Consider the following 12,997-nt stretch of genomic DNA (forward strand, 5'->3'; position numbering starts at 1 on the left):
TCTTTTCTGTGTGTAAGGGGGAGACACGACCTTAATTCCACCTGGTTTTCTGGGACCCCAGAAAGCGCTGCTGCTGTTGAGAGGGATGCTAAAACACAGCAGCTCGACCGAGACCACCCGACTACCTTGTGCTGGCCCCAACTGCAGTGAATAATAGAAAATTGTTCAGTTTTCCTCTTGTTTTTTGGCATAAATAGGAGTAAGGTTGGTGTTTGCACCGCTTAGCGCTTTGAAGCAGCTCACAGTAGGAAGAGAGCGTGCATGAGCATAAAGAAAGGGGAAAAAGGTCTGTTTTTTTTAAATTTGGGTGGCAGCAAGCCACCGGCATGGCTCGGTCGCCCTGCAAAACAAACCTGTCGTCTCCTCTCCCCGCTCCCGGCTCCTTTTAAATCCCGTTTGTGGTTATTCCAGCCTCTCACTGGAGCTGTGATCCGTGGTGGAGGGGAGCTCGTCCCATGGCACAACTATTTTGCCGGCACCGGGTTCTCCTTGCTCGTGTGGATGTAAAAGTAACGATGAGGATGAAAAGCAAAGCCTGGTCCCCTATGGGAAATCCCCCGGGGATCAAGCGTCATGCAGTGGGTTCCTGAGCCATTTATTCGCTTCATTAACACCCTGCAAGGTGCTGCTTCGGCTCCGAATCGCGTTGGGGTGGCTATTTGGGTGCAGGTTGTCTCTGGACATCGCAGGGAGAGGAGTCGTTGAGTTCAGGGAAGGAAAAGGGTTGTGTTGCAGTGACTAATTCCTTGCATGTGTCTCCGAAGCTGAAACGAGGCCTTGATGTGTCACTGAATGTTATCCCCCCACCCCGCCCTCTGCTTTTCCACCTTTCAACAGAGAAGATGAATCACAACCACCATTCAATCTTTCTGAAAATCCACTTCATTTTTTTTGTCTCTTTCACATAAACAGGCGGCTTCCGCACAAGTGGCAGCCGCGGTAACGAATGGAGCACGAGGAGGAGGACGAGCCTGTGGGCTCAGGGTTTTGCTCTCTCCATCTGCCCAACCTTCAACCAATCACTGTTTTCCTGCACCTCGATATTTACTCACGGCATGGTTTGGCTTGAAGGGGCCTCAAAGCTCCCCCAGTGCCACCCCTGCCATGAGCAGGGACATCTTCACCAGCTCAAGTTGCTCAGAGCCCCGTCCAGCCTGGCCTGGGATGTCTCCAGGGATGGTTCATCCACCACCTCTCTGCCCAACCTGGGCCAGGCTCTCACCACCCTCAGGGACAACAATTCCCTCCTCATGTCCAGCCTGAATCTCCCTCTTTTAGTTTAAAACCATCACCCCTTGTCCTATCACTACAGGCCCTGTTCAAAAGTCTGTCCCCATCTTTCTTATCGGCCCCTTTTAAGTCCGGAAAGGCCGCAATAAGGTCTCTGCGGAGCTTCTCTTCTCCAGCTGAACACCCCAACTCTCTCAGCCTGTCCTCCCAGCAGAGCTGTTCCAGCCTCGGATCATTTTCGTGGCCCTCAGTCCAACAGAGGAACGCACGGTCCCCTTTCAAAGAGCAAGATCATCGTACGTGCATGGAAGGAACCCGACCCTACCTCCACCTGCTGTTCTGGGTGTCCAGAAATAGGCACCACTGTTAGGATGATGAGAAAATCTGCCATCCTGAACCAGGATCAGTCTCTCTCCCGGAGGTCAACTTTAGCGAGATGTAAGTCTATCCCATGCCAATCACACAGGCTCTCAGTCACACACTGGGAGCGGTAACGTGTGTGAAACCATTGCGAGGGGATGTAGAGAGGATCAGGTGTTCCCCAGACAGACTTTGGAAGAAGGTTCCCCGTGTTCCTTTCCTACCTCTGCTGCCAAACACTGGAAATCCTCACACCTTAGCCTGACCGACCATAAAAAGGCTCCCAAAATGTTTTGTTTACTCCCTAGGTGAATTACGGGTTTAATTCATTCAGAAATATATAAAAGAACCTTTAAGACCAGAGTTAAGAATAACTTACTGGGTATATAACGAATACCAGGAGACGCGGGTTGCATCCCTGATATGCCGAGGGCAGATCGGTGCCACATCTAAGAATGAGACACGCGATGATCTCCAGTCCTCGCCCACCGAGCCGCAGGGACAGGGTCTCCTGGCCACACCGCGAGCAGAGTCACCATCTGGAAGCCACCCAAGAGCCTTGGAGGGGAAGAGCTACAAATACGTCCAATGATTTTCCTAATAATAATTTTGCTAATAACCCTCACAATTAGGACGGGTTTAATTATTGACACTGAGGGTGGTGAGAGCCTGGTCCAGGTTGGGCAGAGAGGTGGTGGATGAACCATCCCTGGAGACATCCCAGGCCAGGCTGGACGGGGCTCTGAGCAACCTGAGCTGGTGAAGATGTCCCTGCTCATGGCAGGGGTGGCACTGGCGGAGCTTTAAGGTCCCTTCAACTCAAATTATTCTATGATTCTATGAGAAAGAAAGGGATGAAGAGGTTTTTTGATTTGTAGTGATGGAGAACAACCAGCTGGAGAAGGTTTCCTAAAGGAGCATCAAGGTGAGACAAGCAAAAGCCAAGAGAAGGTGAAGTGCCAAGGAAAAGGAGAGCGGTGAGCTAAGCCCAAGGGAGGATGAGGACGAAGGATGGACTTTGAGCCATGACCATGAGGAAGATGTTGGGAATGGAGCATTTTGCTGCAGTGGGGCTGGTGAGGGTTGGTGGGGCAGCCAGAGCTGCATTGCAAAGGGAGAGCGAGGTGAAACCTCTTCCTGAGGAAACTAAAACTAAAATGATCCTTGTGGTCCCTTCCAACCTGGTGTTCTGTGATTCTATGGCTGATTCTCTGACCCATCCCGGGGTGCGTTCCCCTGCGGGTTGGGCATCGCGGCTATGACGTGTGCTGGGAAGCAGAGAGCGATCGCCCAAAAGGCTTGAGTGAGCTGCTTCATCTCATTATTCAAAATAACAAATTAATATGTATTTTCTTTTAAAGTGAAGTCATACAGGAATATATCTCTTTAAATATTCCATTTTATGGCTGGACTCTATGATCTCAAGGGTCTCTTGCAACCAAAACGATTCTTCTTTGTCCCAAGCATCGTTTGTAACATGTACAAAGAAAACATGAGTGCAGTTCGTACACCATCTACAGAAAGGACCGGTTGCATGTGATTGAGGAGTCAGGATGAAGCATGGCCATTATTTAACATAACAACATCCCTACCTAACGAGATGCTTTTTGGAGAGCGAGCGAACCAAAACAAACCCACAGAAAAATAAAGCTGAGTTTTTCTGCAGGACTGAGCTGAACTCCCAGCTCTAAGCTGAGACCGAGCCGAGGAGCCGGAGCGTTGGGGCAGCGAGCGCTCAGAGCATCCTACTTAAAACAAAGGTGTCGGCGGGGATCATTAGCATGACAGCCTTAAAAGCTCATTACAGGGGCTAAGCTCCAATTAAAAGGCATGCGTTCGGTCATGCAGCTTGAATCGCTGGTTGTGCTTACCCTGAAATCCACCCGCGCCACTCGTGGGGTGTGGGGAGCAGCCAGCCCGTCCCACGGAGCAGCCCCGGGGCTCGCGGATCCGTCAAATCCCCGCTTTACCTGCGGTAAATCTGCACCTCTGCTCAGTTCAGCCCTGTTGCCACAGTAACACTTGTGGTGTAGCCGAGATCACTGATTATGAAACTAGGGGAAAAAATTAAATAAATAAATCAGAGGCTGCTAATTAGGATACACTCCAGTTCTCCAAAAGCTCCGTATTAACGACATGATGATTGCGAGCGAAAATAAAGATGCCAAAAACCATCACCTCGGTCAGCATTGGCAACCACCAGCCGCTCTTTGGGTCTTTTGAGATATGGGTTTTAAAATTCAGCTTGCAAATTCCCTGTAAATTCAGCTTGTTTTCCTTCTCTTTAAACAAATGTGCAAGACTCGGTGGAACAGGCTTTACTCTTTACATATATTTGCATGTATTAGAATGGAAAAAAAGGGTTGAGGACGATGTACAAACGGTGCTACCCCAAACGGGGCTGGAGATGCATCCCCTGCATCTCGCATTAACTGTGTTTTTGTTGCAGTTTGCCAGAATGAAACCAAAAGCCCAGTTTAACCAGTGGCCACGAGGGTCTATAAACCAGGTTTGCAAATGAGGGGAACTGGAGTCGCAAGCGTTTTCCTCTCTGATTCTGTTATTCCAGTGCCAAAAGCATTTTGAGGCACGTCTTGTGCTGAAAAGTCTGACTGGGAGCAGTTGTGCTGCCAGACACAAATGTTTTTCAACATAACCTACAAATAAGATACCGGAGCGTATTTCCAGGCGAAAAGAAAATGGTCTGACAGGTACTTCTGGAGCTGCAGACCCAGAGTGATGCTGCTTTAAAGAGTCAGATTATCCAAATGCCTTAATTATTCCATTCTCATTGACAATGAATATATTGATAGGATAAAATGGTGAGAAATAAGCGGTGTCAAGGAGCAAAACTGAGTTAATAGCTGATAATATTCATTATATACTGGCAGACTCTGCATTTGTCCGTCATCCAGGGCCACTGCATAAGGCACAGCCCAGTTGTGCGACATCAGGTGAGGATGAGGAGCTGCCACCTCCCGAGGGGATGCAAAGGCTGAAATTCCCAGTGCAAACCAAATTGCTGGTGAAACCCGTGCCCTGGGCTCAGGAACGGCCTCAGGGTCATCCTGGGGAAGGGCAGGAGTTGGATTGTGATGCCCCAACCCAGACCCACAGCTGAACTTCTGGGTTGCGACATTAAACCCTTTGTGTCAGTGCGTGGGATTGCGGGACAACGAGCTAAAGCTCTTGGTCCAAAAAGAGGGAGAAGAGCTCTCCCCTGAAAGCAGCACGTAAAATGTTCAGACTGGAGAACAGGAGCTGAGGGGAGACCTTCTGATCTCTGAACTGACTGAAAGGAGCTTGGAGCCAGGGGGGGTCGGGCTCTGCTCCCCAGGAACAAGCGCCAGGAGCAGAGGAAACGGCCTCAAGTTGCACCAGGGGAGGTTGAGGTTGGATCTGGGGAACAATTTCTTCCCCAAAGGGCTGTGGGGCATTGGAACAGGCTGCCCAGGGCAGTGCTGGAGTCACCATCCCTGGAGGGTTGGACAGACGGACATGAGGTTCTCAGGGACATGGGGCAGTGCCAGGGGTGGGGGAATGGTTGAACTCCATGATCTTGAAGGTCTTTTCCAACCAAGATGATTCTACAATCATATGTGACCTACCAGAAAACAAAGGAACAACCACTCTTAGGCCATCCCAATTTATAGAAAGTATCCCAGCCCCTACTTCTTAAATTAGTAAAAATAACCAGAGGAAAAAAATTCTATCTATCTATCTATCTATCTATCTATCTATCTATCTGTCTATCTATGTCTACCTCTACCTCTACCTCTACGTCTACCTCTACCTCTACCTCTACCTCTACCTCTACCTCTACCTCTACCTCTACCTCTACCTCTACCTCTATCTCTATCTCTATCTCTATAAGAAGCCTGTGCACGCTGTAGGGCCGTGCTCTCCCTGCCTCCATGTCCCTTGACATCCCCAGCACCCACCAGCCAAGCACAGCCCGATATGTTAGGTGTAGTGTTAATTACCTTTTTAATGTGATTTATTAAGCGGAAACACCACAAAGGGCTGATCTTGTTCGCTAAGACATCCACCCACCACAATGCAAGATCAACGGGCTGAGCGCGAGGGCATCACAGTCCCGAGCAGACGGGGATTGTCGTGTCACAAATAGCAAATGAATAAAACCAGTGGGATGCAGCTGCCATCAACGGTTTAGTTGGAGGCATTAATTCAAACCTCTTAATAGGCTTATTTACAGGAATTAGTCCTTTAATGCCGTGTGCTCATGTATGTAGTACAGCATAAGCTGGTTCGGTGCAGCCACAGAGAGAACATCTGCTTTTGTGAGCAATTAAGGAAAATTATTGCCAATTACAGGGACTGCAGGTACGAGCGCTGCACAGACTGTCTGAGAGGAGGGATGTGAAGCTTTTCAAGACACCGATGCGAGCGGGAACTTCACCAGGACCATAAATATCCCAGTGGTTTTGGGGTGATCCCCGTTATCATTCACGCTCTTGGCATTTCCAGCAGATCAGGCTCCCAAATATTTCTTCTCATCCTCCCACTCTCCTGAAAAAGGATCCAATTGTGCCTCTGGTGGCTCGATTTCCACTTTCCATCTTTGGTTTCCATCTAGAATTTTCCACCCATTTCCACCTATTTTCCAACAAGGGTGTCCCCACTCAAGACAAAGTGATGCTGTAGGCACAAGTCTGAGAGTCAGACCAACAAGAAGGGCGTCTCCTATCATTGCTATTGCTATAAACTTGTGAAATACATTTATATATTATTATATGTATAGCCATAAACTTATTATAAACCTAATATCACGAAACAATTATATTTTATATATAGTATTGCTATTAAAAAGCTATCATAAACCTAATGTTACCATAATAAACCTATTTTCCTGCTGACACAACTTTACACAAATTGAATTGAGCCCAGTCTTAAACAACAGGGGGGGCATGAGCCCCTGCAGCTCCCCCATATACCAACACAAAACCTAATAGAATATATAGAATATATATAATATATAGAATAATGCTCAGTAGTTCTGAAAAAAAAAGTAAAATAAAATGCATTTTCTTATCCTTAAAGTGACTGAACAGCCTGGGATGATTAACTTTTAGCCCTCCCATGTTATTCACTATTCATTCTCTATTTTAATCTCTCCAACAAAAGGCTGAACTCAACCGTATTATCGTCAGCGAGGGCTTTTATCACCAGCCTTCAAAATGGTCAAGGCACGGGAGAGAACAATGACTCTCACAGGAGAACAAATACAGGCTAAACAAAACTACCCTGTTGCTAAGGTTGAAATCAGCCCTTTTTTTGGGGACACAGCCCCGGTGCCACCCTATGCGAAAAAACAGGGAAGAATTAGGACTCGTATAGAGGAAAATAATGTGACACCCAGCCCTGGTGTGGTTTTCCCACAGGCGTAGCATTTAAAATCTGAATATCACATAGAGGACTTTAATCTGAATATCATGTAGGGGACCTCAAACCAAAGGCAACAGCTGGAGCGCACTCATGTTTGCAGCAGGTGATGCTCCAACCTCTACAGTCCTGGGATCACACAATTATAGAATAATTTGGGTTGAAGGGACCTTAAAGCTCCCCCAGTGCCACCCCTGCCATGAGCAGGGACATCTTCACCAGCTCAGGTTGCTCAGAGCCCCGTCCAGCCTGGCCTGGGATGTCTCCAGGGATGGTTCATCCACCACCTCTCTGCCCAACCTGGGCCAGGCTCTCACCACCCTCAGGAGCAACAATTTCCTTATATCCAGACTGAATCTCCCTCCTTTAGTTTAAAACCATCACCCCTTGTCCTGTCACAACAGGCCCTGCTGCAAAGTCTCATTTGGATGGACAAATCAACCCTGACTTTTCTTTCTAGGTGTAGAAGACCATAGTGGATCATATGCATGGCTTCCTACACAAAGAACTTTAAAATGGTAGAGGAGACCAAGACAAGCGCTCCTTAGGATCAATTATTCAAGATGTCACCAGTTCTCTCATGTAAAGTCAAGATACTGAACTGCAGTGAATTTTGACGTCTTGCTCCAGCAAGGGCAGGAGGTGAACTGTGACCAAAGGCCTCCATGGTGAAACCTCCAGGTTATCTCAGCGCTGACGGTGAAGACGTTCACAAGCTCGGCTGCTGGGAATGATGCGTGCACAGGACTGGATGGTGCTGCTCTCAGCACGGCAAGAGGAAAGCTGGAGAAGATGGACGAGCAAGCTCTGCCAGAGGAAAGAGGTCCATGGAGATGCTGGCCACCTCGCCCATGCAGCTGTGGTGCAGATGTTGGGAACGTTCAGCTGGGGTGTCCTCTCAAGGAAAGCCCCAGCCCAAATCGCAAAGATTTCTCTTGTGAAATCAACCCAAAAGCAACTGCAGGGCTGGGTATGATTTCTACATCCTTAGCCAAGGGATCGGCACTTGCTTTTGGGGTTTGGTGGAGAAATCCCCTTCCTCAGTAGTCATATGGAAAGAACTGGGCTTGGTCATGGTGTCCTCCTTGCTAAACACAGATGTTGGCTTTGCAGCAAGGGTTTCCAGCAGAACAGCGGTCAAGAGTGACCACAGGACCAGGAAAGCCATGGTGACAGCCCCAGCAAGGTGCCACAGTGCAGAAGGTCAGGTAAGGGGACACCAGAGCCACGGTGGCCCAAAGAAGCCACCAGTCTCCATAACCAGCCTGTTGTCCACCCCTCTAGATGGAGCTCCAGCAGAAGCCTGAGGTCTCTCCCAAAAGCAAAGGTGGGCGCACCCCATCATCTCAGACGAGACATGAGGAAGAAATTGTTGTCCCTGAGGGTGGTGAGAGCCTGGCCCAGGTTGGCCAGAGAGGTGGTGGATGAACCATACCTGGAGACATCCCAGGCCAGGCTGGACGGGGCTCTGAGCAACCTGAGCTGGTGAAGATGTCCCTGCTCATGGCAGGGGTGGCACTGGGGGAGCTGGGAAGGTCCCTTCAACCCAAACTCTTCTGTGATCTCCATGATCTCCACGCATCTCCTGACCTGCAGCTTGGTGCTAGAAAAGACACGTTTGCCACAGTAATGTTGTAAAACACAACAAATCATCCGATTAATTATCCCCTCCCGCAATACAGCAGTAAAACACCCTGGATGCCCATCCCACCAGATCATCCTCAAGGAACAGAGCCCCCCAGAACAATTTTCCCCTCCTTCGGCAGGTCAGTTCTCAGCCCAAAAACCACTCAGAAGCCTAGAAGAGCTGCTGCCATCAGGCCCAATGGGACCAGGCAGCAGCAGTGGTGGCCACAAGAAATGACTTCTCTGAAACAATCAGAGATGTTATTTGCACCAGGACCATAAATATTTTTGCACACGCATAAGCAGCAGTGAAGTGTCATTTCTTGGCTATTTTCATTTCAATAGCAAAGCGCTGGGTAGCAACGGCGACGTCCCCGTCTTTCAAAGTCGTTGCTGTCCCAGCCTTTTCAAAAGGCTTTGAAAAGCAGCATTCCCACAAAAACAGCCATTTCCATCCCGTCCAGGCGAGGAGCATAATACACAGAAGGCTCCTCAGTATCGCTGTTAAATGAGAGACCCCCTGACCAGGCGTTCAATGGTACAGGAGCTCGCACGCCACAACACAGCTTTCTGTGGCAGCTCGAGGCTGCACAGATACAAGACAAAGTCTGTTGCTGAAGACCAAGCGTGTATTTGGTGGCGCTGTGGCCGAACCTCAAAAATTCATCCTGTTTTCATAGCATCATAGCATGGTTTGGGTTAGAAGGGATCTCTAAAGCTCATCCAGTGCCACCCCTGCCATGAGCAGGGACATCTTCACCAGCTCAGGTTGCTCAGAGCCCCGTCCAGCCTGGCCTGGGATGTCTCCAGGGATGGTTCATCCACCACCTCTCTGCCCAACCTGGGCCAGGCTCTCACCACCCTCAGGGACAACAATTTCTTCCTCATGTCCAGCCTGCATCTCCCTCCTTTAGTTTAAAACTATCACCCCTTGTCCTATCACAACAGGCCCTGCTCAAAAGTCTGTCCCCATCTTTCTTATCGGCCCCTTTTAAGTCCAGAAAGGCTGCACTAAGGACTCCCCGGAGCTTCTCTTCTCCAGCTGAACACCCCAACTCTCTCAGCCTGTCCTCCCAGCAGAGCTGTTCCAGTCTCGGATCATTCCTGTGTCTCCTCTGGCCCCTCTCCAGCAGCTCCATGTGTGTCCTGTGCTGAGGACCCAGAGCTGGACCAGCACTGCATGGGGGTCTCAGCAGAGCGGAGCAGAGGGGCAGAATCCCCTCCCTCCACCTGCTGCCCACGCTGCTGGGGATGCAGCCCAGGATATGATTTGGCTTCTGGGCTGCAAGCGCACGTTGTGGCTCATGTCCCATCTTTCACCCCCAGCACCCCCAAGTCCTTCTCCTGGGGGTTGCTCCAAATCCCTCCATCCCCAGCCTGTGTTGATACCGGGGGTTGTCCCGACCCAGGTGCAGGACCTTGCACTTGGCCTCGTTGAACCTCATGAGGTTCTCATGGCCCCACTTCTCGAGCTTGTCCAGGTCCTTCTAGATGAATCCTGTCCCTCAGATGTGTCACCTGCAGCGCTCAGCTTGGTGGCAGCAGTTCTGACTCCATGGAACACCACCTGCTGAAGACCAGGGGCCAACCTGCCCCAAATTCCCCCCGTTTCTCTTAGTCCAAACCAAATCCAATCCCGTCATGTCCAGTCCTTTGGTGAAATAGTTTAGCTTTGAAGTGCCCGCTGGTTGTTGAGCTGAAGGAAAACCCCCACATTTCAACCACCATCACCTTGCAGAGGCTGCCAGTGTCCTCGTGACCACTGTGACCACCTCTCAGCTCCAGCGCTGGTGGTGAGGACAGTGGCCACAGCTCGACCCCTAAAAGCAAGATTCTGCAGCATTTGCAATAAAAAGCTCTGGAAAGGGCAAGCGCAGATGGAATCGGAGCCGCCTTTGGTCTCTCCATGTGGTCTTTCCCAACAGCAGAAGGGCATTTCAGGTGTGGGATGCTCTTAAACCAGCCGGAGGAACCAGTTATAAATGGCAGATGCTGAGATACTTATTAAGAGTCAAGCGAGGAAAATCAGCAGTGGGGTGACTTGTAATCCTTGCTGGCGGGGACTGGAATTAAAATTAATGAGTTTGAAAAAAATGGCTCGCCGTCCCAACCGGCACCCCAATGAGTCTCTGACTATGAGATTTATGTATAGACTGAATTAATCCAACACTATTTTCCCCCTGACCTACTTGGGGATGGAGACAAGCCCCACAAAAACCAGCTCGCAACGATCCGACACGGTGCCACCACCATTGATCGCTTCTCCCCATGCCCCAGAGGACACTTTGAGGGACAGAAGAAGCAGCAACATCTCTGAAAGTTGCTTTGGTACAGAGGGAAAGATCCCTCACCTGAAGGGAAGGGAAGTTTGGGGTGACCTGGTTCAAGGATGCAGCTGTTGCTGAGCAGCTTTAACTCCTCTCATCCCGGATTAGCTCCTTGGAACCTACCAGCGGCAAAGCTGCTTCACTTGCTGGAAAGATGCCACGGTTGTGTGTCGGACTAAACATCTGGGCTCTTAAGCCCTGGATTTTCAGCTCGGATCTAAGTGTTTGGAGGGGGGAAGAAAAACCAACATGAACTGTTAAGGGAATTTCATTGAACAGAGACACCATTATTTCTTCCTCCCATCCCCCATTTCTCTCCTCCCTCTACAGGCAAAGCGGCTCCACAGGTATCAGGAAAATGCAGAGAAAAACATAATGTACGTTTCCTGCAGTCAGTGTTTTCCTATTAAGTCAGAGAGAAGCTACCAAAACCACAGCGTGAAGTGGGAATCTTCCCCTCCTGCCTCATCGTCGCAGGGAAGTACCCGATTTGGGATCTTGGGTTTGAGGACCAGGCGGATGGTCCCACCCCCAAGCAGCCAGCCCTGGGATCAACCGTCATCCTTCAACCACATCGGATCCAAACCCAACCAGATCTTCCCTGCTCAGCCTTGGAGAGCTGGATTCCTCATTGGGAAGGTCGGTAGGAAGGCTGAAGACAGAGAGGTCATCTCCAGCAAAGAATCATAGAATCATTTTGGTTGGAAGAGACCTTCAAGATCATCGAGTCCAACCATAACCTGGCTCTAGCACTAAACCATATCCATAAGAACCTCATCTATACGTCCTTTAAACCCCTCCAGGGATAAAGAGCCCAAAGCCTTTAGTTGTGCCAGTAAAGTGTGGAGCAAACGGATGGATCCATGCAACAAGAAATGGCTTAGTGCTCTGAGATAATTTCATTTTTCGAGCTATGACTGGTTACACCAATGGAAAACACTCTGAGAAAGTAGCAGAGAAACCCCTCAAGCCACAAGTGTCCTCACGGGTTACTGCTCTGTAGGTGTATGAAAAGAAGACCTCCCAGGCAGACTCAGTGTGACCTGGGTAAGTTTTGTACTCCATCACATCAAAGGGTTGCACACGCTGCTCCTTTGGTAGGTCCAGGCATGAGGGTGGAACCAGCTCAGCCACCAAGGAGGAGCTTCCCAGATGATCAGTGAACATGGTTTAAACCTCTGGTATGATCCCCAAACAAAGGGGCAACCAACGCCCCACCATCAGGGTCATTTCATGTCCCTCAGCATCTTTGTTCTCTCTTTTCTCATTCAGTTTCCCTACTTAGGTCTCACTGTGGTGCTGGGGAACTTTTAACATGGACAGAAGCTGTGGAATGAGTCTTCATCCTTGAAAATCTTCAGCACACATGTGGACATGGTCCTGGGCCCCCGGCTCTTGGTGGCTTTGCTTGAGAAGAGGGGTTGGACCAGATGATCTCCAGATGTCCCTTCACTCCGTGATTCTGTGAATTAGCACCACAATATCTCCATGCTGCCTTTCTGGCATGTCGTACCTCCAAGATGACCCTCACTAGCTACAACGTCGAGCAGCAGAAGGTAGATCTAACAAAAATCATTGGTGGGCTCAGGCACCATTTCCAGCTATTTTGGATCTCTCTGATGAAGGTGTGGTAATGATCAGCACCCACAATCCAAGTAGAGAAGGTACGTCAAATCATCACCATCTTCCATCCCTGGAGACATCCCAGGCCAGGCTGGACGGGGCTCTGAGCAACCTGAGCTGGTGAAGATGTCCCTGCTCATGGCAGGGGTGGCACTGGGGGAGCTGGGAAGGTCCCTTCAACCCAAACCATTCTATGATTCCACACAGATGCCACACTCAGTGACAGAAACATTAAGCAGCTTGTCAAGAGGTCCCACTGCTGGCTCCTGGCATCCACCACGGTGTGATCCCCAGCTCCTCGGAGAATCCCCACAGCCCAACCTGGAGCAGGCTCTGTCCCCATCGCCCAGCACCGTCCCTGGGTCACACAAGGTCCTCATGGTCCAACAGCATCTGCACGCGGGGCATTTTTTGCCTCTTTTCCATTT

General features: G+C 49.8%; 1 protein-coding gene across 4 annotated transcripts in view; it reads right to left on the reverse strand.

The window, feature by feature from the left end:
* The window catches only part of PTPRA (protein tyrosine phosphatase receptor type A), a 127,988-nt gene that overhangs the window by 32,191 nt on the left and 82,800 nt on the right, over nt 1-12,997 (reverse strand). The window contains exon 4 of one of the 4 annotated variants that reach the window (XM_065836770.2): nt 3,462-3,644. The exons of the other annotated variants lie outside the window; for them this stretch is intronic. The gene's annotated coding sequence lies outside the window, so the exon portion shown is untranslated. The remainder of the gene's footprint in view (nt 1-3,461; nt 3,645-12,997) is intronic. 4 annotated transcript variants of the gene reach the window in all.

This window comes from Patagioenas fasciata, chromosome 4, assembly GCF_037038585.1.
Source record: "Patagioenas fasciata isolate bPatFas1 chromosome 4, bPatFas1.hap1, whole genome shotgun sequence".
Lineage (NCBI taxonomy): Eukaryota > Metazoa > Chordata > Aves > Columbiformes > Columbidae > Patagioenas > Patagioenas fasciata.